General features: G+C 40.8%; 1 protein-coding gene across 1 annotated transcript in view; it reads left to right on the top strand.

Moving 5' to 3' along the window:
* The first annotated feature begins 8,881 nt into the window (after positions 1-8,881).
* The window catches only part of LOC144980271 (uncharacterized), a 40,142-nt gene continuing 24,066 nt past the window's right edge, over positions 8,882-24,957 (top strand). The window contains exon 1 of the mRNA XM_078927904.1: positions 8,882-8,999. The gene's annotated coding sequence lies outside the window, so the exon portion shown is untranslated. The remainder of the gene's footprint in view (positions 9,000-24,957) is intronic.

Genomic DNA, 24,957 nt, shown 5'->3' with positions numbered 1-24,957 from the left:
CACAACTACAACATCACCATCCATACTACAACCACCATTACATCATCATATCTACCACCACTATCACATCACCATTGCTGCAACAACTATTACAACCACCACAACACCACCCCTACCACCACCAATACTACTGCAATCAGTGTTGCAATCGCCGTAAAAACCCTTCAAACAAAATTAGCTCAAATCTCTCTCTCTCTCTCTCTCTCTCTCTCTCTCTCTCTCTCTCTCTCTGTGTGTGTGTGTGTGTGTGTGTGTGTGTGTGTGTGGTTAAAGCTAAAGAAAATTAAAAAACCAAAGTTATTAGAAAAATTGGACATCGATCGTCTAAAATGGTCATCAGAATTGCAGGAGAAATATAATGTCTCTGTTTCGAACAGATATGATGAACTACTTATTGAATCACAAGAACAATTCTCACAAGCAAATGAAATTGAAGAAATTGATATAAAATGGAACATATTCAAAGACATCATAAAATTCGGTAATAAGGATATTCCAAAGAAGGAGAAAAGAACAAGAAAGCAATGGATGACACCAGAAATTTTGGATCTCATGTCAGAACGTAAACAAATGAAGAACAAACTAGAGTATGAAACGCTGAATAAGAAAATCCAACACAAATGTCGCATAGCAAAAGAAAATTGGCTTAACCACAAATGCAGGATGATCGAAATATTTGGCCTAGATGGAAAAGCAGCCCAAGGGGAAATAAGACAAATTTCGGCCAAAAAAACGCACCACTAACAACAATAACTGTATTAAGACAAGAATGGTAAAATATTATTTGAGAAAGAGGATATAAAGGAAAGATGGTGTCAATACATTGGCGAGTTATTTGATGATGACAGGCCCCAAATACCTTTGCCAAGCAACACTGACGGTCCTCCAATACTCGCATGTGAGATAGAAAATGCATTGAAAAATATGAAAGATGGCAAGGCTGAGGGTGAAGATGGCATTGTAACAGAAATGCTAAAAATTTTGAAAGAATTCTCAATTGTGAAACTAACAGATCTCTTTAATAGTATTTACAATACAGGCTATATTCCAGACGAACTTGCCAAATCGGTTTACATCACCCTACCGAAAAAAACAAAGGCGACAACTTGCAGTGATTTCCGCACATTAAGTCTGATGCCCCATGTAACTAAATTATTATTGAAGATCATCCTAGAAAGAATCAGGTCTGCCATCGATAATGAAGTTGGCGATGTACAGTTTGGCTTTAGAAAAAATAATGGGACAAGAGAAGCAATTTTCTGTTTAAATAATACCACACAAAAATACCTTGATCATCAAAAAGAAATCTATGCATGCTTTATCGATTACGCAAAGCATTTGATAGGGTACAGCATGGAGAATTAATGACATGTCTGGAAAAGGCAGGCATTGATGGCAAAAATATACGGCTAATCACAAATCTATATTGGCATCAAAAAGCAGCCATCAGGATTCAGGGCGATCTGTCACCTTTCACGCCAATTAAAAGAGGAGTTCGTCAAGGATGTATCCTCTCTCCATATCTATTTAACCTGTACACAGAGTTTATCTTCCGTAAAACCGAGCACATTTCATATTGGAGGTAGGAGGATAAATAATCTGAGATATGCAGATGATACAGTATTGTTGGCATCGAACGAGACAAATCTACAGATCCTTGCAAATCAAATAAACCTGAACAGTACAGCAAATGGTCTAGAGATGAATGTTCAAAAGACGAAGGTAATGGTCATGTCGAAGAAGCCTGAAAAAAAGCGCAAAAGTCCAAATTAATAATCAAGACATCGAACAAGTAGATTCTTTTAAATATCTTGGACAGACAATGACCAACAACGGAAAGAATGAGCTGGAAGTGAAAAACAGGATTGCTATAGCTAAGTCGAGGTTCGATCAACTGAATAACATTTTAACTTCGCAACAAACGCAGATGAAAACGAGAATAAGAATACTCAAATGTTATGTCCACTCAGCACTTCTCTACGGCTCAGAAACATGGACCTTGAACAAACAAATAGAGAAAAGAATTGAGGCCTTTGAAATGTGGACTTTCCGTCGCCTTGGGAAAATCAGTTGGAAAGAAAAGAAAACAAATCAAGAAGTCTGTGACATCCTTGATATCAGACCGACCCTAATGAAAGTAATAAAAACAAGAAAACTAAAGTATTTTGGACACCTAAGACGCCATCAAACTGTCAACAATGACATTCTTGAGGGTAGAGTTGAGGGGAAAAGAGGAAGAGGCAGGCCAGCAAGAACTTGGATAGATGATGTGAGGACATGGACAGGATTGTCGGCAACCGAATGCAGTCAGCAAGCCGTCAACAGGGAAGATTGGCGTGTCATTTCAAGTCGACCTCAACCCATGAGATGACACTGGAAGAAGAAGAAGAAAACGGTGCCTCACTTCAAAGTCGATTTTCTCAGAACTTGGTTTTTACACATTCCCTACTTGAAACGATCATATCTCGGCAATGAATAATCCGAATTTTATCAATTTGATATCAAATTTTAAAGCTTAAAATAAGCAATGATTGGGTACGAAAAACCAAAAATTGAAGAAAACGAAGAAAACAGGTTTTAACGTGGAAATGGTCACAATTATCAAATTTCAGTTTTTGGTTGTTTCAGAAACTACAATCATTTTTTTTACATGAAAACATAATAATTCAACAAAACTATTAACGATAAGTAATATAAGTTTCAAGTTGAAAAAAGCAACTATCAATGACACATTCAAAACGAGAGTTGACGTTCTCTCAGAGAGCAACCATTCCCAAGACTTAGTAATATTAAGTCTTTTCCTCCACCAATACCATGTAAGATACCACAGCAAAGGGCGTGTCTTTATCTATCTCGGAGAAAGAATGACTGTTTCCACAATTCCATGGTTCAACCGATAATGAATTTTAAAAACGGTAAACAACTCTTGGTTATTCCCTGACAACCTTACAAAGGAATGATTCTAATTGGTCAATGCTCATCACGATTAAAATGCCAGGACAATTTGTCATGACGTCATCAAGCGTGTGGTACATATGTATGTTTTTGTGCATTTTGATACACAACACGTGATATTATTTCTTTGTCTAGCTGCATTGGTTAATGATCAAGGTAAGGGTCTCTCTACCCTCCTCTCTCGCTCCTCTTTTTCTTTATCTCTCTCTCTCTCTCTCTCTCTCTCTTCTCTCTTGCTCGCTCTCTCACGTGTGTGTGTGTGTGTGTGTGTGTGTGTGTGTTTTACTCTCTCATTCTTTCTCTTCCTCTCCCATCCTGTTTCTTGACATTTCTTTCCCTTCCCGCCCGGCTTCACATTGTTTCAAAACTGTACTTTGAAATTAGATATCCTTCTTTAACTTTTGGCATTTTGAAATCGTATATCCTCTGATAAATAAGATAAATGTCACATTAATAATTCTTATTTCATTGATTCTTTGTTTATATACCAACTTCTTCAAAGAGTGAGCAATGTCATAATATTGTCGGCATTAAATTAACACGTTTTAGTGTTTTATTTATTTTAAGGACATTTTACAAAATAATGAATAACTTCAAAAGTAATAATTGAATTATTTAAAAAATGTGTATGTACATTATCAAATGTATATTCTAAGCTCATGCCAAATTTAGTGATGCCAAAACTCCGGTTTTACCGGAAAAACAATCCGGTGTAACTTTATTCAGTTGACAAAATTACTTTTAGGGTAACAACTGCAAAATAACAATAAATAACAAAATGTTACTAAAGCCCGCAACACAACATATTAACAATGTATAACACTACATAGCTCCCGCCAGAGCTTTTGTTCATTTGTCATGAATCCAGCCGATCAGGGGGTTTGGATAATCGTCCCCTTTCAGTGCGTTTGGATTCGGTCTGCAACGTTTCCTCATCAGGAAAGATCATACGTTTCTCCTGGTTGGTTGCACCCGTTTTACTCTCTCCCGTGTTCTGTGCTTTCTTCGGTCTTCCCGTTCGTGGTGGTTCATGTACCTGAACAGGTTGATCAATGTCACAGTGTGCGGGTTTTAGTCTGTCGATTGAGACTGAGTCTTCTTTGTTTCCTACTTGTAGTTTGAAAACTTTGTCACCGGTTTCTAGAACTCTATACGGTCCTGTGTACGGAGTCTGGAGTGGTCTTCGATGTCCATCATGACGTATGAACACGTATTTAGCTTTGCTGATGTCCCGTGGTACGAAGCTTGTTGCTTTTTTATGCGTGGACGGAGGAACTGGACGAAGTTGACCCACTTTCTCACGGAGGTTTTTCAACATTTCAGGAGTATTGGTGTTGGGATCCGGACCAGGAACAAAGTCTCCAGGTACTGTAATAGGTGCCCCATATACGAGTTCTGCCGACGAGGTATCGAGGTCTTCTTTTGGGGCGGTACGTATACCTAACATCACCCAGGGAAGTTGATCAATCCAGTTTGGTCCTTCTAGTTTCGCTCGAATGGCTTCCTTCATGCGGCGGTGGAAACGTTCAACCAATCCATTTGCTTGGGGATGGTAAGCTGTTGTTTGTTTGATTTGAGTACCAAGGAGTGTGCACACGTTTGACCACAACTGTGAAGTGAACTGTGGTCCTCGGTCTGATGAAATGTTCTCTGGTACTCCGAATCTAGCAACCCAGTGTGCGATGAATGCTCGTGCTATTTCTTCTGTGTCAGTACTGGTAATGAGTATTGCTTCAGGCCATCTGGTAAATCTGTCCACCATCGTAAGCAGATATGTATAACCACGTGAGGGGGGCAGTGGTCCAACCAAATCGATGTTGACATGGCTGAAACGTCCGCTGGGTTTTTCATATTCTCCCAGGGGCGCCCTCGTGTGTCTGTGTACTTTTGCCCTTTGGCATGATGTGCAGGTCTTTGCCCATGCATTGATCTGTTTGGTCATTCCCTTCCATACCATTTTCTGTGAAATTAGTCGGCGGGTAGCTCTGATTCCTGGATGTGAAAGACCATGGATGGCGTCGAACATCTTTCGTTGCCATGATTTGGGAACCACTGGCCGTGCTCTTCCGGTCGATATGTCACAGAGAACTGTAGTGCCATTAGTCCCGTAAGAAATGTCTTTCAGTCGCAGGGATGTTTCTGAGGTGCGTAGTGATTGGATCTCCTCATCATTCAATTGAGCTGTTGCCATGGCCTCATAATCTATTCCCTCAGAAATCGCACTGAGACCGAAGTCGTCTGAGGTGTCGTGTTCTACTGTTGTTCTTGACAACGCATCAGCTACTGGATTGTCTTTTCCTGATATGTGTTGGATATCAGTTGAGAATTCTGAGATGGCAGATAGTTGTCGTTGTTGGCGTGCGGACCATGGTTCTGAAACCTTGTTCATTGCAAATGTTAGTGGTTTATGATCCGTGAAAATGGTGAATATTCGTCCTTCCAAGAAGTAACGGAAATGCCGAACGCCACAGTGGACAGCCAGGAGCTCCCGATCAAAAGCGCTGTATTTCTGTTCCGGAGGACGAAGCTGGCGGCTGAAAAAGGCGAGAGGTTTCCATTGGCCGTCAATGTTTTGTTCTAGTACTCCCCCCACCCCCCCCCCCCCACCCCCCATCGCTATATCAGAAGCGTCTACTGTCAGTGAAGTAGGAGCTGATGTCTGCGGGTGGGACAACATAGTTGCTTGGGCCAAGGCTTCTTTTGTTGACTTGAAAGCGTGTTGTAGGGTATTTGTCCATTGAAGGGGTGCAGATTTTTTTGTTTGACCAGCCAATGCCTTGTAAAGTGGTTGCATTAGTTGAGCTGCTGCTGGCACGAAACAGTGGTAGAAATTGACCATGCCAACAAATTCCTGTAGGCCTGATGTTGTTGTAGGGGTGGGGAATGAGCGAATTGCCTCCACTTTCGCTGGAAGAGGAGTTGCTCCGTGACAACTGATCCTGTGTCCAAGGAAATCAATCTCTTTCACCCCGAAAATGCACTTGTCTGAATTCACCACTTATCCATATTTCTCTAGCCTATCAAAAAGGGCATTCAAGTGTTTTTTGTGTTCATCTGCATTTTTGCTAGCTATGAGGATGTCATCAAGGTAAACAAATGTGAAGTTCAAACCCTGACAAACTGTGTCCATCAGTCTCTGGAAAGTCTGTGCAGCGTTTTTTAACCCAAAGAGCATCCGGAGGAATTCATAGAGGCCAAATGGGGTTATGATTGCTGTCTTGGAGATGTCCTGCTCGTGGACTGGGATCTGATGGTAACCGCGAATGAGGTCGACTTTTGAGAAGATTTTGCAACCTGATAGTCTTGCTGAGAGGTCTTGTATGTGAGGAATCGGGTAGCGATCTGGAGTAGTAGAACCGTTTAACCTGCGGTAGTCTCCACATGGTCTCCAACCTCCGTTGGGTTTAGGTGCCACATGTAGAGGCGATGCCCACAGACTGTTGGAACGACGTACGATTCCTAGAGCCTCCATGTTGTCAAACTCCGATTTTGCTACTGCTAGTTTGTCTGGTGCCAGACGGCGTGCTTTTGAGTGTACCGGAGGGCCCGTTGTGGTTATATGGTGTTCCACAGAATGCTTTGTTGTGGGACATGAAAACGTGGGCGAAGTGAGTGCTGGCCGTGTAGATAACAGCTGAGTGAACTGATTCTCATCGTCAGTTGTGATGATTGAGATGTGTGGGGCTGTATGCTGTGAAGTCATGAGTGAGACTGAAGCATAGGTGCCGCTGTGCATTAGGCGATTGCCCTTCAGATCGACGAGTAGTGAATGAGCCCGAAGGAAATCTGGTCTGTTGACGGCTGCCAGTGTAAATGTCCATTCATACTGGTGTGATCCTATGTGTAAGGACAGTTTACGTTGTCCATATGATTTGATGAGTGTACCATTGGCGGCTGCTAACGGGAACCCGTGTTGTCCGCGGCGAAGGTCGTTTGTTGAAGCCGGTAACACACTGATCTCAGCTCCTGTATCGACCAGAAAGTTGCGGCCAGATTGTTTATCATATGCAAACAGAAGGTTGTCCTTGGAGCCGGCCACCATATTGCTTATAGGTGGCCGGCTGTCCAGTTTTCCGAAAATGTGCAAGGAGTGGTGCATTTTGTAGCCTGTTTGCCGAATTTTTGGTGGTACCAACACAAATCCGGGTCGGATTGTAGCACCAACCAAACAAGCGTCCGCATGCATATGTTTTTTTTTTATTATTTTAGTTTGATAATCTGTTTCAAATTTCTAGAGGGAGTATATAATAATATATAGACATCCATCAATAACTTTTCCCCCCCCTACGAATGGATTTCGGTTGATTTTAGTATGATAATCAGTATAAAACACACAACACAATAAATATTATGTTAAATATAGCTTGGTAGCCATTTCTTCGGGGTAACCCTATTTATTTACTTATTTTTTATAAAGCTGAAATCCATTGGACAAATGGATATGGATTATGAGAGAGAGAGAGAGAGAGAGAGAGAGAGAGAGAGAGAGAGAGAGAGAGAGAGAGAGAGAGAGAGAGAGGGAGAGAGGGGGGGGGAGGAGGAGAGAGAGAGAGGAGAGGAGAGAGAGAGAGAGAGGAGAGAGGAGAGGAGAGAGAGGAGGAGAGAGAGAGAGAGAGGGGGCGGAGGGAGAGAGAGAGGGAGGGAGGGAGGGAGAGAGAGAGAGAGAGAGAGAGAGAGAGAGAGGGACGGAGGGAGAGAGAGAGAGAGAGAGGGGACGGAGGGGGAGAGAGAGAGAGAGAGAGAGAGAGAGAGAGAGAGAGAGAGAGAGAGAGAGAGAGAGAGAGATGGTTTACTGCCAATTGTGCGAAATTTTAATAATTACAATAGCTGCTAGAGTGCTAAAACTGTCATCTATTTTTATTTATCAACACTCTTTTTGTCACTGGTCTTGTTTAGTGTTGCCAGGTTGGCACATTTTCCTCCAAATTTGCGGATTTTTATCATCGCGTTGCGCCTAAAAATAATGGTCTGGCGGATGGCGGACTTTTTGGGTGGATTTTTGATGATTTGTATACTACCCTTTATTAAGTAAAGCTATCGAGTCTAATTATTACTTCTCCCCCCCCGCTAAAGTGACATCTAAGAGCACGTACTGTGAGTACTGTTGGCCTAGATCTATATTACAAAACCTAATTCAGATTAAATGAAGGTGAAAGCAATATAATATCTAACAGTCTATTCCCGCTCAACAGAAAACATCTAAGAACAATGTTAGGAATATATTGGCCAGATAAAATATCAAATGACGAACTATACGAACGCTGCCCAAAGAGACCAATCAGCGACACCATCAAATACCAAAGATGGAAACTTTTCTGACATATTCTTAGGCGAGACGAGTCAATCCCTGCACAAACGGCCATGGAGGAATACCTGTCATAGAATGGCAAAAAGTACGCTGGCAGAACACCCACCTCACTCCCAACATCACTAAAAAAGATCTTCAACAATACTACCAACAACACCTAGACTCATCACAACACGACCAAACAGCCAGCACCCAGCAAAATCAAGAACCATCTCTTCCAAGACACCTCCATACCAACAAAGACCTCTCTCAACTAAAACTACTGGCACAGGACAGAGAGAAATGGAGAACTATCTCTATAGAAATCATTAGATCCACTTGAAAAAAAAAACAGTTCACGGCAAGCGCCATTAGGACTGCGACGCCTTATTAATTAATTCCCGCTCAAACAAAATCGAAACTCCAAATCTTCAAGCCTCTAAAAAGGAAACAGTAGTAAATAGGTGAGTAGCGTTCAGTAACATAATTCTTATTTTGTGACAATACACTATTGCTGATTATGAATGTTTTAAATCAAATGGCGTATTTTTATTTTTAGCGGATTTTGGGCAAATATCACAGGTGAAGTAGGATAAAGTTGGCGGATTTCTGGCATAAAGTTGGCGAGAGTTTTGCAAAGGTTTCTGGCAATACTGGTCTTGCTATTCGGCTATTCAGATTTTGAAGCTGCTTTTAAAGTGACCACCAGTAGAAATAATATAACTCATTTTGAGCAGGATGAATTTATCTATTTACTGTGAGTGGTATCTTTTTCGTTCGGTGCTATTAATTGCCGTTTGAAGCATTTAAAATTAGATTCTTTGGTAAAAAAATTCTAATTGGGTTGAGCTCAATGTCTATAGATCGCTGTGATTATCCCCAGGTGCTCGTTCTCAGTCATAGAGAATACACACAGGACCCTCCTAGTCTGTGTTTTCAGTTGTAAGTTGTCAGTCGGTAGGTAGGAGGGCGAGTGAGCGAGCAAGTCACGTTTTAGAACTCCCGAAGATGACTAACCTTCAAAAGCGGTGATCTATTATTCCCCTTTGTCTTACTTTTTCTTGGGTACTTTTTAATTGTAATTCTAGAACTTTTTACTATCCAATTTCTCCCTTTTTACTGGCGCTGATATGACCTAAATGTGTTGCAAGCGACTTAAAGAACAAAAACAATCTAAATATTCGTGGTCTTTGGGAGATTACAATTGTAGTCGCTATTGTTAACGTTAACAATCAATTTGCCCTCGCATAGATAAAAGAGTGTCTTTGTGTTGGAAGATTTATTTGATTTGCCATGAGCATGTTGCAAAAGATACATGCATGACATATCTACATTATATATTTTGCCATTTGCGGCCGCGAAAAATTGGGGGGGGGGGGGGGGGGGAAAGGAAAATAATATGACTTTGGGCTTTGAGCGTTTTATTTAAAAGGCAGTATGGGTCGGGCTTTGACAAAAGGCAAAAGGCAGTATCTAATTCTTTTTAAATTAAAAAATGCTGTTTTATTTCTAAATATAAAAATAGAGGCGATTCTTGGTGGCAAACCATGCAATAGAGCCCCGCCACTGGGGTAGGTGCAGAGTACCGTCTAATACTAATTTTATTAGATAATACTGGACTAGGTGCCTATTAATAAAATAAGCACTGGTTGAATACGGAGAGAAAATTAATGATCAACTGGTAATGGGATTGGGGAGTAACCAGCGACTTCTCAAGTAGACGATGGGGGTAACCATTAACATCTCCACAACCCACAAATGACCGAGGCGCTGGACGCAGGGGAGAACATGGTGATACGAGATCAAAGAGAAAAAGCCACCTGCTCTTAGGGGAAATGGTTGTTGGGGGGGGGGTGGAGTGTGTGTGTGATTATTCTGTTTTTAATGACTTAGAGACACTCATGAGTGTGTGTGTGTGTGTTTACGAAGACCGAATTGTCACAGGAGGCACTTCACACTCGGGGTCCGAATTGCCATGGGAGGCAATTCAGACTCGGGGTCCGAATTGCCACGGGAAGCAATTCAGACTTGAGTCCGAATAGCCTTTTCCTTCTTAAAATGAATTTTATTTATTTTTAAATTATTGTTTGTTTTTTTTCTCTCCTCTATTTGACCAATTGGTCGCTCTCTGAATATTTCTGTTTTTTGTTTTTTAATTATTTATTCTTATTAGACAATTTTTTAGATCGGAGTGGGGACTAATATTTAATATGACAATTTGCTAGAAACTAGAAAGGAACCAAGAGAGAGAGAGAGTGTTTTAAAAAAAAAAAAAAAGGTGGTGGGAGGATGGACGGGACATTTTTCCCTTGCAACGTTCTGTAAAAAGAAGACGGAATAAAAATTTTTTTAAAAAGTGGCGGAACCAGGATTCGAACCCATAGCATCGATTCTGGTAAAACTTCCAGGGAGATGACTAGACTATTCGGCCATGACACCCACTTCGAAGTCGACGCATATTGTGTATATGTAGTAACAACTGATTTAATGTTGGTTAATTTTATGTTTTTATAGATATTTTATTAACTTTCCTTATTTCTATGTGTATTTGGAAACATTCCATATTCTGGAATGTGGATAATTGGTTTAAAGAGCGGAGTTTCAAATATGTGTCTGGGGCATGCCTGGCGGAGTCAGTTATTTTTAAACCGACTCCGACTCCAGCCTTGAAACCGACTCCGACTCCGACTCCTCAAGCATAGTATTAATAGGTAATAATATGCAACCAACACTCGCAGCTACTTTTAGCTTTTCCCCAGTATATGTATTATAACAATACAAGCTGCTTCATATTTGAAACTAGGACAAAAAAGGAACTGAAACTATACAAAAAGGAAACTGCAACTAAGATATGAATAAAACTGTCATTAAGACCAACAAAAAGAGGAAAAGTGAAATTAAGACAATATTGAAACTGAAACCATTTATCCTAAAATAAAGTCACTTCTTATGGTCTTATGGTTAACCCACTTTCTAATAACCTAACTTTAACATTGAAGAGTCAGCATCCCCACCCTCCCTCTAGTCAGGTACGGGGTGATTGGCATTGATGCCAACTTAAATGTACGGCACGAGAGCATGAAGGTTGGGGAGGAAAGGGAGTTTTGGAAGCATAGTTCACCTTTAGCTAATACCAATGTAATTTTTTTCAAATTCTGTAGGCCTGGATACTATCTATATCTAGTATCTAAAATATTACACATTGAATGATATAAAAATGCGGTGTGTCTTTTTTACGAAACCCTGCGAAACCCGCCGAATTCCGACAAAGTTATGGGAAGTGAACCTAGAACTCAGGGAAGTGTACACCATTGGGGAGTGAACCTGGGACTGGGTTTCGGCGGGTTTCGTAAAAAAGAACTAGTGCTTTTTTACGAAACCCGACAATATCCAGCAACGTTATGGGAAGTAGACAACTGTGTGGAGTGAACCCGAGACTCAGGGAAGTGTACATCAGTCGGGAGTGAACCTGAGACTAAGGTTATCGGCCAGTTTCGGCGGGTTTCTTAAAAAAGAATTAGTGCTTTATTACGAAACCCGACAATATCCGGCAAAGTTATTGGAGTTTGACAACAGTGGGGGGTGATCCTGGGACTGTGTAAAAAGGATATCAGTGGGAAATAAACCTGGGACTAAAGGGAGATGGATACCATAGAAAGTTGATAGTTGGATATGGGAGTTGAGTACCAGAGGAGAATGAACCTGACACTATAGGAGATGGGCGCCAGTGTGGAGTGAACCTGGGACTCAGGGAAGTGCACACCAGTGGGGAGTTAACCTGGGACTGTGTAAAAAGGATATCAGTGGGAAATAAACCTGGAACTAAAGGGAGATGGATACCATTGAAAGTTGAAGCCGGATATGGGAGTTGAGTACCATAGGAGAATGAACCTGACACTATAGGAGATCGGCGCCAATGTGGAGTGAACCTGGGACTCAGGGAAGTGCACACCAATTGGGAGTTAACCTCGGACTGTGGGAGATGGATAACTGTGGGTATCCGAGCCGAACTATAGGAGATGGGTACCAGAGGAGAATGAACCTGACACTATAGAAGGTGGGCGCCAGTGGGGAGTGAACTTGGGAATCAGGGAATTGCACACCAGTGGGGAGTTAACCTGAGAATATCTAAAAAAGGATATCAGTGGGAAATAAATCCGGCTTCAACTCCCAATGGTATCCATCTCCCTTTAGTCCCAGATTTATTTCCTACTGATATCCTTTATACATATTCCCAGGTTAACTCCCCACTGGTGTGCAATTCCCTGAGTCCCAGGTTCACTCTCCACTGGCGCCCACCTCCTATTGTGTCAGGTTCATTCTCCTCTGGTACCAAACTCTCATATCCGGCTTCAACTTTCAATGGTATTCATCTCCCTTTAGTCCCAGGTTTATTTCCCACTGATACCCTTTTTACATAGTCCCAGGTTCACTCCCCACTGGCGCCCGCCTCCTATAGTGTCAGGTTTCTCTCTCCCCTGGTACCCAACTCCCAAATCTGGCTTCAACTCCCAATAGCAGCCATCTCCCTTTAGTCCCAGATTTATTTCCTACTGATATCCTTTTTACATAGTCCCAGGTTCACTCCTCACTGGCGCCCACCCCCTATAGTGTCAGGTTCATTCTCCTCTGGTACCAAGCTCTCATATCCGGCTTCAACTTTCAATGGTATCCATCTCCCTTTAGTCCCAGGTTTATTTCCCACTGATATCCTGTTTACATAGTCCCAGGTTCACTCCCCACTGGCGCCCACCTCCTATAGTGTCAGGTTCATTCTCCTCTGGTACCAAACTCTCATACCCGGCTTCAAATTTCAATGGTATCCATCTCCTTTAGTCCCAGGTTTATTTCCCACTGTTATCCTTTTTTACATATTCCCAGGTTAAATCCCCACTGGTGTGTAATTCCCTGAATCCCAGGTTCACTCCCCACTGGCGCCCACCTTCTATAGTGTCAGGTTCATTCTCCTCTGGTACCAAACTCCTATAGTTCGGCTCGGATACCCACAGTTATCCATCTCCTGGTGTGCAATTCCCTGACTCCCAGGATCACCCCCCACTGTTGCCAAACTCCCATAACTTTGCCGGCATTTTCGGGTTTCGGCTGAGTCTCGGGTTCACTCCCCACAGTTGTCTACTTCCCATAACTTTGCTGGATATTGTCGGGTTTCAGCGGGTCTCGTAATAAAGCACTAATTCTTTTTTACGAAACCGGCCGATATCCTTAGTCTCAGGTTCACTCCCGACTGGTGTACACTTCCCTGAGTCTCGGGTTCACTCCCCACAGTTGTCTACTTCCCATAACTTTGCTGGATATGGTCGGGTTTCGGCGGGTTTCGTAAAAAAGCACTAGTTCTTTTTTACGAAACCCAGTCCCAGGTTCACTCCCCAATGGTGCACAATTCCCTGAGTTCTAGGTTCACTCCCCACTGCCACCTACTTCCCATAACTTTGTCGGGATTCGTCGGGTTTCGTAAAAAAGTCACACCCATAAAAATGCAATGTCTGAAAGTGGTAAGGAGTCGGAGTCGGGACTTCTAAAACCAACTCCGACTCCGACTCCGACTCCACCCTCAAACAACCGACTCAGACTCCGACTCGCCAGCCCTGGTTTGGGGATCACAAATTTTCATTATCCCCAGACAGGTGTCTGGGGATAATGACAGCCTGTCTAGATAGTAGTAGGGACAGGGAGTTTAACAAAAATTCTCAACTCAAGCCCAATCACCTGAAATCCGAAAGAGCTGGCAACACTGATTACAAAACACTTTGAATTTTGTTTCTATCTTGATTAGAAATGTAGTTACGACAGTTCAACGTCTGACATTTCAGACTTTCAGACTGATTTTTACCCCAAAATTACCGTTGGAAAGTTGTGACCGAAATCGCATGCCGTTATTATAACGGACTGACTATTTTCACCGTACGTCATAATTTTCTTCCTGCGTGCAGACTGGTTTAAAAAAAATAGAAAAGGTTTGCCAAGAACAAAAGCTAAGGAGGCCTCCCGAAAGCTCTTCGTTATAGCATTTCTTTCAATTTGTGTTTTCACTTTGGACCTTTTGTCAGACGTTCATTTATTCAATTTGTATAGAACATAAAGAACAAACCTTTATAGATTTGTGAAAGTTTAAAATTTCCTAGTTTGACCATTGTTTTGATTCTCGGTCACCATTTTGATTTGTGAGGTATTGAAAGGTAGTGGAAAGCAGTCCTGGGTTTTGTTTTCTATTATGGATAGCTAGAGGTTGTTTGTTTTTCGTATTAGAGGTAGTTAAAGGTACTAGGTTGGTTTTTTTCTTAGGATTAGTTGAGCGAATTTTTGGGTTCCCTGCCTTAGCACGAGGGGCTTTGGAAGGCCTCCCAAAGCTATAATATTATTACCAGCAGAATGGCGGATTCAGAATTGGTTACAGTTACTGATGAAAATCGTCCACCAAGATTACTGTGCGGAGAAAATAGTCTCCCACATTATTATCACCATACATTGAATATAGCTTTCCACACCATTATCACTGTACGGTGAAAATCGCCTGTCAGGCTATTATCACCGTACAGTGAATATAGCCTTCCACACTATTATCACCGTACCGTGAATATAGCCTTCCACACCATTATTGTGAATATAGTCTCCCACACTACTATCACCGTACACATATATAGCTTTCCACACCATTATTGTGAATATAGTCTCCCACACTACTATCACCGTACACATATATAGCTTTCCACACCATTATTGTGAATATAGTCTCCCACACTACTATCACCGTACACATATATAGCTTTCCACACCATTATTGTGAACATAGTCTCCCACACTACTATCACCGTACACATATATAGCTTTCCACACCATTATTCCCCGTGTGGTGTCCGGGGTCCCTCAACTGAGAGGGTCAAGAATAGCCCAACGCCAAGCCAGCGTGTCGTAAAAGGCGACTAATGGTGTGTGATTCCCCCATCTTTGAGTCACCTGGTCCTCCAGGTTGGGGGTTGGCAAAGGGTTAACACCCCTTTCCGTTAAACTCAAACCGTTACAGAAACACAGACAGACAAACCAAATCCTTTTTTTAGCTTGGGCGACCGAAGAGTTTCTGGAATTACAGAATTTATGAAGGACAACAGACAAAGCCGAAAGGACTCTGCTGACCCGATGACGTCTTCGCCAAACAAGCAGCTTCGAATTGCGTCGTGGAACGTTCGCACCATGTATGAAGCAGGAAAAAGCTCTCAAGTTGTGACTGAGATGAGAAGATACAGGCTGCATATACTTGGAGTAAGCGAAACCCACTGGATACAATCCGGACAGAAACACCTCAAGTCTGGGGAGAAGATTTTATATTCAGGGAGAGGGGACGGGATTCATACACAGGGAGTAGGAATAATTCTAAGCAAGTTTGCCCAGAAGTCACTGAGAGGATGGGAACAATGCGGAGAAAGGATCATCATGGCGTCCTTTACAACACGGAGTAAGAAGATCAGCATGAACATTGTACAGATCTATGCCCCAACAAATGATGCAACAGATGAGGACAAAGATACATTTTATGGTCTGCTACAACAAGTCATTGACAAGTTGCCAAGGAAAGACATCAACATATTGATGGGAGATGCTAATGCAAAAGTGGGACAGGATAACGTAGGCTATGAAGGTATCATGGGACGTCATGGCATGGGAGAAATGAATGATAATGGTGAGAGATTTGCAAATTTCTGTGCATTCAACAGTTTGGTGATTGGAGGATCAGTGTTCCCCCATAAGAGGATCCACAAAGCAACTTGGGTCTCACCAGATGGTGTGACAGAGAATCAGATTGATCATTTTTGTATCTCTCGTAGATTCAGACGTTCATTGGAAGATGTGACAGTACGGAGAGGGGCAGATGTTGGATCAGACCACCACCTGCTATTGGCAAAGCTTAAGCTCCGACTCAGAAAACACGGGGCCAGATCACATACAAGAAGAAAATTCGAGGTGAATGCACTTGATGGGGAAAAGAATGAGGAATTCAAACTACAATTGAGTAATAGATTCCAACCTCTTACTGAGCTCGAGGAGGACATAGATGTAGAGTCACATTGGGCAAAGATCAAGGAAGTTTACATAACAACTTGCCACGAGGTATTGGGGGTAAAGAAATCGGAACATAAAGAATGGATAAGTCCAACCACCTTGGACCTTATTGAAAAGAGGAGAACAAGGAAGGAACAAGTGAATGCAAGCCGAACAAGGGCTTCAAGACTGGATGCACAAGAGCAGTATCGAGCCATAGCTAAGGAAGTCAAAAGATCTGTGAAGAAAGACAAGGAAGCATTCATGAACAGACTTGCAGAGAAAGCAGAAGCAGCAGCGACTGGAGGACACATGAGGATCCTTTATCAAACTACCAAGACACTTGCTGGAAAATATGGGAAACCAGAGGTACCAGTCAAAGACAAAGATGGGAAAACTATTTTTGGAAAAGAGGCTCAATCTGAACGATGGAGGGAACATTTCAACTGCCTTCTGAACAGACCACCACCAGACAACCAGCCAGAAATTTTGCCTGCAAGGAATGAGCTACCAATTAGCTGTGATCCACCATCGATAGCAGAGATTGTGGGTGCCATTAACAAGATGAAAAGGGGGAAAGCTGCTGGACCAGACCAGATTCCACCGGAGGCTCTAAAAGTTGATGCGGAAAGAAATGCTGAGGCCCTGCACCCACTATTTGAGAGAATCTGGAATGACGGGATATTCCCAAAGGATTGGAAGGAAGGACATCTTATCAAGCTTCCAAAGAAAGGGGACCTCAGTAATTGTAATAATTATCGAGGCATCACTCTTCTTTCTATCCCAGGAAAGGTTTTCAACCGTATTATTTTAGAGAGAATTAAGAATGCAACAGATGCTAAACTGCGGGACGAACAGGCAGGTTTTCGGAAAAACCGTTCAACCACCGACCAGATTGCCTCTCTGCGAGTCATAGTGGAACAGTCTATAGAATGGAACTCTCCTCTTATTGTCAACTTTCTGGATTACGAGAAGGCTTTCGACAGTATTGACAGAGCAACATTGTGGAAAATTCTGGCACATTATGGACTCCCTGAAAAGATAGTAAACCTCATTAAGGAAATGTATGAAGGATCAAGCTGCAGGGTTGTACATGAAGATCAGCTGACTGACAGCTTTGAAATTAAGACTGGTGTCAAGCAGGGATGCTTGCTCTCTCCATTCCTGTTCATCCTTGCCATTGATTGGCTAATGAAGGAAACCTCCAAAGGGAGAAGAAATGGGATACAGTGGACCCCCTGGACACAGTTGGATGATCTGGATTTTGCAGATGATCTGGCTCTTTTGTCCCACACCCAGGACCAGATGCAAACAAAAACCACAATTATAAACAGCCTCTCGGAATCAATTGGTCTAAGAATACACCCTGCAAAGTCAAAGGTCTTGAGGATAGGTACGCGTCAAAGGGAGCAGATCAAAGTAAAAGATCAGGAACTCGAAGATATAGACACTTTCTGCTATCTCGGAAGTATAATTGACAAGGATGGAGGCACGGAAGCAGAGGTGAAAGCACGAATAGGAAAGGCACAGGCTGCATTCACATCTTTGAACAGAGTTTGGAGAACTAAAGATATCTCCCTTCAACTAAAGCTAAGACTTTTCAACTCAAACGTGAAGTCTGTCCTACTGTATGGATGTGAAACTTGGAACGCATCACAGGCATGTATAAGGAGGGTACAGATTTTTGTAAACAGGTGCATGCGTAAGCTACTCAGAATAAAATGGATGGATAGAATAAAAAATGAAGAAGTATGGAAAAGAACACAGCAGAAACCAGTAGGAGAGGATATAGGAAGAAGACGATGGAGGTGGATTGGACACACGCTTAGAAAGAATGACTCAACTATAACAAAGAAAGTATTGGACTGGAACCCTCAGGGCAGAAGATCAAGGGGAAGGCCACGAGGAACATGGAGAAGAATTAAAGAAGCTGATATACAGAGAAGTGGTAAGACCTGGAATGAGATAAAAAAGTTGGCTCAGGATAGAGAAGGATGGAAACTGTTTGTCTGTGGCCTATACCCTGACCCAGGGTGAAAAAGGCAATGATGATGATGATGACACCATTATTGTGAATATAGTCTCCCACACTACTATCACCGTACACATATATAGCTTTCCACACCATTATTGTGAATATAGTCTCCCACACTACTATCACCGTACACATATATAGCTTTCCACACCATTATTGTGAATATAGTCTCCCACACTACTATCACCGTACACATATATAGCTTTCCACACCATTATTGTGAATATAGTCTCCCACACTACTATCACCGTACACATATATAGCTTTCCACACCATTATTGTGAATATAGTCTCCCACACACTACTATCACCGTACACATATATAGCTTTCCACACCATTATTGTGAATATAGTCTCCCACACTACTATCACCGTACACATATATAGCTTTCACACACCATTATTGTGAATATAGTCTCCCACACTACTATCACCGTACACATATATAGCCTTCCACACCATTATTGTGAATATAGTCTCCCACACTACTATCACCGTACACATATATAGCTTTCCACACCATTATTGTGAATATAGTCTCCCACACTACTATCACCGTACACATATATAGCTTTCCACACCATTATTGTGAATATAGTCTCCCACACTACTATCACCGTACACATATATAGCTTTCCACACCATTATTGTGAATATAGTCTCCCACACTACTATCACCGTACACATATATAGCTTTCCACACCATTATTGTGAATATAGTCTCCCACACTACTATCACCGTACACATATATAGCTTTCCACACCATTATTGTGAATATAGTCTCCCACACTACTATCACCGTACACATATATAGCTTTCCACACCATTATTGTGAATATAGTCTCCCACACTACTATCACCGTACACATATATAGCTTTCCACACCATTATTGTGAATATAGTCTCCCACACTACTATCACCGTACACATATATAGCTTTCCACACCATTATTGTGAATATAGTCTCCCACACTACTATCACCGTACACATATAATAGCTTTCCACACCATTATTGTGAATATAGTCTCCCACACTACTATCACCGTACACGTATATAGCTTTCCACACCATTATTGTGAATATAGTCTCCCACACTACTATCACCGTACACATATATAGCTTTCCACACCATTATTGTGAATATAGTCTCCCACACTACTATCACCGTACACATATATAGCTTTCCACACCATTATCATATATAGCCTTCCACACCATTATTGTGAATATAGTCTCCCACACTACTATCACCCTACACATATATAGCTTTCCACACCATTATTGTGAATATAGTCTCCCACACTACTATCACCGTACACATATATAGCTTTCCACACCATTATTGTGAATATAGTCTCCCACACTACTATCACCGTACACATATATAGCTTTCCACACCATTATTGTGAATATAGTCTCCCACACTACTATCACCGTACACATATATAGCTTTCCACACCATTATTGTGAATATAGTCTCCCACACTACTATCATCGTACACATATATAGCTTTCCACACCATTATTGTGAATATAGTCTCCCACACTACTATCACCGTTCACATATATAGCTTTCCACACCATTATTGTGAATATAGCCTCCCACACTACTATCACCGTACACATATATAGATTTCCACACCATTATTGTGAATATAGTCTCCCACACTACTATCACCGTACACATATATAGCTATCCACACCATTATTGTGAATATAGTCTCCGACACTACTATCACCGTACACATATATAGCTTTCCACACCATTATTGTGAATATAGTCTCCCACACTACTATCACCGTACACATATATAGCTTTCCACACCATTATTGTGAATATAGTCTCCCACACTACTATCACCGTACACATATATAGCTTTCCACACCATTATTGTGAATATAGTCTCCCACACTACTATCACCGTACACATATATAGCTTTCCACACCATTATTGTGAATATAGTCTCCCACACTACTATCACCGTACACATATATAGCTTTCCACACCATTATTGTGAATATAGTCTCCCATACTACTATCACCGTACACATATATAGCTTTCCACACCATTATTGTGAATATAGTCTCCCACACTACTATCACCGTACACATATATAGCCTTCCACACCATTATTGTGAATATAGTCTCCCACACTACTATCACCGTACACATATATAGCTTTCCACACCATTATTGTGAATATAGTCTCCCACACTACTATCACCGTACACATATATAGCTTTCCACACCATTATTGTGAATATAGTCTCCCACACTACTATCACCGTACACATATATAGCTTTCCACACCATTATTGTGAATATAGTCTCCCACACTACTATCACCGTACACATATATAGCTTTCCACACCATTATTGTGAATATAGCCTCCCACACTACTATCACCGTACACATATATAGCTTTCCACACCATTATTGTGAATATAGTCTCCCACACTACTATCACCGTACACATATATAGCTTTCCACACCATTATTGTGAATATAGTCTCCCACACTACTATCACCGTACACATATATAGCTTTCCACACCATTATTGTGAATATAGTCTCCCACACTACTATCACCGTACACATATATAGCTTTCCACACCATTATCACCGGTGAATTACGGTGAAAAATAATGTGACAGGCTATTTTCACCGTACGGTGAATATAGTCTCACACAGACGATTATCACCGTACAGTGAATATAGCCTTCTACACCAGTATCACCATACGTGCATTTCCGGCAATTTTGCTCCACCAGAAGAAAAAAAAAATTAAAATATTTTTTATTCTCTATTGTCTTCTGGCACTTTATACTCACTTCATCTCTTGTGGTTACCAACATAAGTGCCAGCTCCACTCACTTTTCTGAATTAAAAATTCACCCCAAGTACCGGAGCATACTCAATGTCTCAATTGTTTCTATGTTATATGTTTGTGTTGAGAATATTGGCTATTAAGCTTAATAGCTGGCCAACTAACTACGCGGAGGTTGTGTGTGTTGGACCCTTGATCTCCAGTAGTCAGTGAGAGAGAGCTCTAGTAATGAATGACCTGAGTTAGATACGATTTTTTGGGGGGATCGTGGATAGCTCATACGGTAGAGTCATGCTCTCACCGGCCAGGCGGAGTTGTCGTACCAATAAGGTCGTGGGTTCATACCCCCATCACCGCCACGAAAATTTTTTATTCTCTATTGTCTTCTGGCACTTTTCTACTCACTTCATCTCTTTTTGTCCTAAGTATACTTTTTTATTTAGTTTCACACAGCCTATTAAATTGGTAAAATTCTAAGAAAATGTTCCGGGAAATGGGGATCTTTGCTCATTTTCTATTGAAAAAGCTTTGGCTTCAGGGGGACGTTGTCTACCCTACCATGGCTCCGTTCTGGACCCGGACTCAGTTACGTTTCACAGATTTTCAGGGGGCAGATGCAGGCCTGAATCGTCCAACAAGATATTACCGTACGGTGAAAATAGTGTGTCAGGCTATTTTCACCGGACGGTGAAAAAAAAATCTCCCACACTATTATCGCCGTACGGTGAAAATCTTCCACCAAGATATTACCGTACGGTGAAAATAGTCTCCCACTCCATTATCAACGTACGGTGAAAATCTTCCACCAAGATATTACTGTACGTTGAAAATTGTCTCCTGCACTATGGAAACTATTATCACCGTACGGTGAAAATTGTCTCCCACACCATTGTCACCGTACGGTGAAAATAGTGTGTGAGGCTATTTTCAGTGTATGGTGAAAATAGTCTGTCAGGCTATTATCACCGTATGGTGAGAATAGAGGCTTCCTTATTATTATAATTTTTAAAAACGTGATTATTCTCAGACACGTCTAGGAATAGGAAAACTTCTTATTGTCAGACATGTCTGGGAATAAGAAATTTTCTTATCCCAGACACATTTTTTGGAACTCTGCTCTTTTAAACATTTAATCACATTCCAGAATATGGAATGTTTCGAAATTCACATAGAAATAAGTAAAGTTAATAAAATATCAATAAAAACATAAAATTAACCAGCAATAAATCAGTCGATCAATAGTAAGTGACTATATACACAATATGCGTCGACTTTCATGTGGATGTTATGGCCGAATGGTTAAGTCGTCTGCCTTAGAAGGCTTGTCAGAATCGACGCTGTGGGTTCGAATCCTGGTTCGCCACTTTTTTTTTTTTTTCCTGTCTTCTTTATACAGAGCTTTGCAAACGATAAATGTCATATCCACCCCCTTTTTTTAACATAATATTTTTTTCTCTCTCTCTCTTTTGGTTCCTTTCTAGCAAATTGTCATATTCGTCCCACTCGATCTCAAAAAGAATAAAAAGTTAAAACGCAAACAGAAATATTCAGGATTCAGAGAGCGACCAAATGGTCGGAATGGAGAAAAAAAAATGTTTGTTTTTTTTTTAATAAAAACAATTTTATGAAATTCATACTCAGAAAGGAACAAGGCCAAACGTAAAAGGAGAAAAGAAATAGATTCGCTCCAAAAATAAAAAAAGAGGGGCAGAGGTTGTATTTTTGCTGGGGTTTTATTTTCTTTGCGTTTTTTTTTTTTTTTCTTGGTTCAAATTTTAAAACCTTTCCCTCTTCTTCAGTGAGGATAATCTTCCGCGGAACTCCGAGACAGGGTTGCCAGATTATTTTCAGGCATTCTGCCAACTGGATTAATAAAATCTGCCAAATACCACAAAATTTGCCAAACCGTACTATTTATAGTACCCCCTTTGAAAACTCATCAGTTTTGTTAAACAAAAAATTCGCAAGGCCGATGTCATACATTTTTTTTTCATTTTCCAAGTTTAAAAAAATCACTAATACATAAAAATTGCCATGGAAAACGTGGAAAATAAAATCTGCCAAATATCTGCCAAACTGCCAAACCGTTTTTTTTTTCTGCCAGACGACTTCAAATTCTGCCAAAAAAACGACATTTGGCAGAAAATCTGCCAAATTGGCAACCCTGCTCCGAGATTTTGGGATTTTCAACATTGAGACGAGGCAATTGATGTTCGGAAAGGATGAAGGGGGGTGGGGGTGTGTGGGGGCGGTAATTGAGTCTAGATTTTAATTGTGAGTAGGTCAAGAGTAGTAGAACAGTTATAGGTCCGTTTAAAAAAGATTTTTATTATAGCTTCCCCCTAATTAGAAGAATATAGAACGTCTTACCATATTTATTTAGACCTTCAGAATGTGCATACAAATGATAACATTTGGGAAAGAAACTTGATGACTTGATGGTAAAATTAAAGCAATAGGTGTTTTTAAAATATCTCTATAATATATGAAATTTTAAAATAAAAACTATAAAATGCCTATAAAATAGTTGGAAAGTATGTATTCAAAATGAAAACATGATAAATAATAGTACTGAAAATATTATGGACTAAATTAAAAATAATTAATAACTAAATTAAAAATATTGATATTGTTGGGCAGCCATGATAAGCAGATAATGAAAACATGGCATTTCGGCGCAGAGTTAAAAAGTGTCTGTACATCGATATAGAGCTCTGAAATTTGGCATGAAATAAAATTTAGATGTTATTCTAAAAACAAGCGTTTTTATTTTAAAAACACACACTGTAAATAAAAAGGAAGGACTTCTGTAGTTTCACAGCACCTAAAGAGGGAATTTTTTGAGTGGGTTAATAAAAAGGATGGGCATGGTATTTGTATGGGAAAAGAAAGAAAGAACGATTTTTCAACTCCCCAACTTAGATTTTTATTCAATCTTTGATATTAATACGTACATGTACATGCATCAATTTCATCAATTTTATTCGTCAATGATTATGAATCTGAAATACAAGAGCATATATTATATTATTAGCAATATGACATACACATGAAATGAAATTATAATTGTCACCAGTGGGGCTCGAACCCATGTAGTTCAGATCAGAAGTCCGAAGACTTATCGACTGAGCTGATGAATCAGTTGACAATGGAGAGTTGGAACTTTGTGTCGCTGCTGCGCTGAGTTTTTGCTTTAAAATTCTAAAAATAGCGACCAATAAAATATTCAAATTCATTTAAACAAATGATTTTTTTACAAACTTTAAAATTCTAAAAATAGAAACAGTGTAATCGATATTGTATTGATAAAATTGATATCGATTTATATGGAAGACGTTGTTTACGAATCTCTCTCTCTCTCTCTCTCTCTCTCTCTCTCTCTCTCTCTCTCTCTCTCTCTCTCTCTCTCTCTCTGTGGCATATCCCTTAGACGCAGCCTCCCACACAGTCCTTCGGAAGAAGTCTCTGTCTTGTGCCCATCTGCCACATTCCGTCACGCCGTTGTTGAGCCATTCCTGTATATCCTATTGCCATCTTCTTTGTGGTCTTCCTCTGCCTCTTATGCCCTCCAGTACATCTCTCTCTAGTGTGTCGTGTCTTTTCAGGTGCCCAAAGTAATTGAGTTTCAGCTTTTTTATCTTACTCATTAGCAGGGACTTTTTTAGTCCTAGTGTTTCGTTTACGAATACTTGAAGTTAATTGGAAAAAAAATTGTATCGCCCCCCCCCCCCCCCCCCCCCCCCCCCATTCTTTAAAGTGATATAAATTAAAGAGAAAGACCTAACTGTAACA

Source organism: Berghia stephanieae, chromosome 9, assembly GCF_034508935.2.
Source record: "Berghia stephanieae isolate SIO BIC M18660-M18661 chromosome 9, UCSD_Bste_1.3, whole genome shotgun sequence".
In the NCBI taxonomy this organism is placed as follows: domain Eukaryota; kingdom Metazoa; phylum Mollusca; class Gastropoda; order Nudibranchia; family Aeolidiidae; genus Berghia; species Berghia stephanieae.
This window is presented reverse-complemented; position numbering and strand designations above follow the sequence as displayed.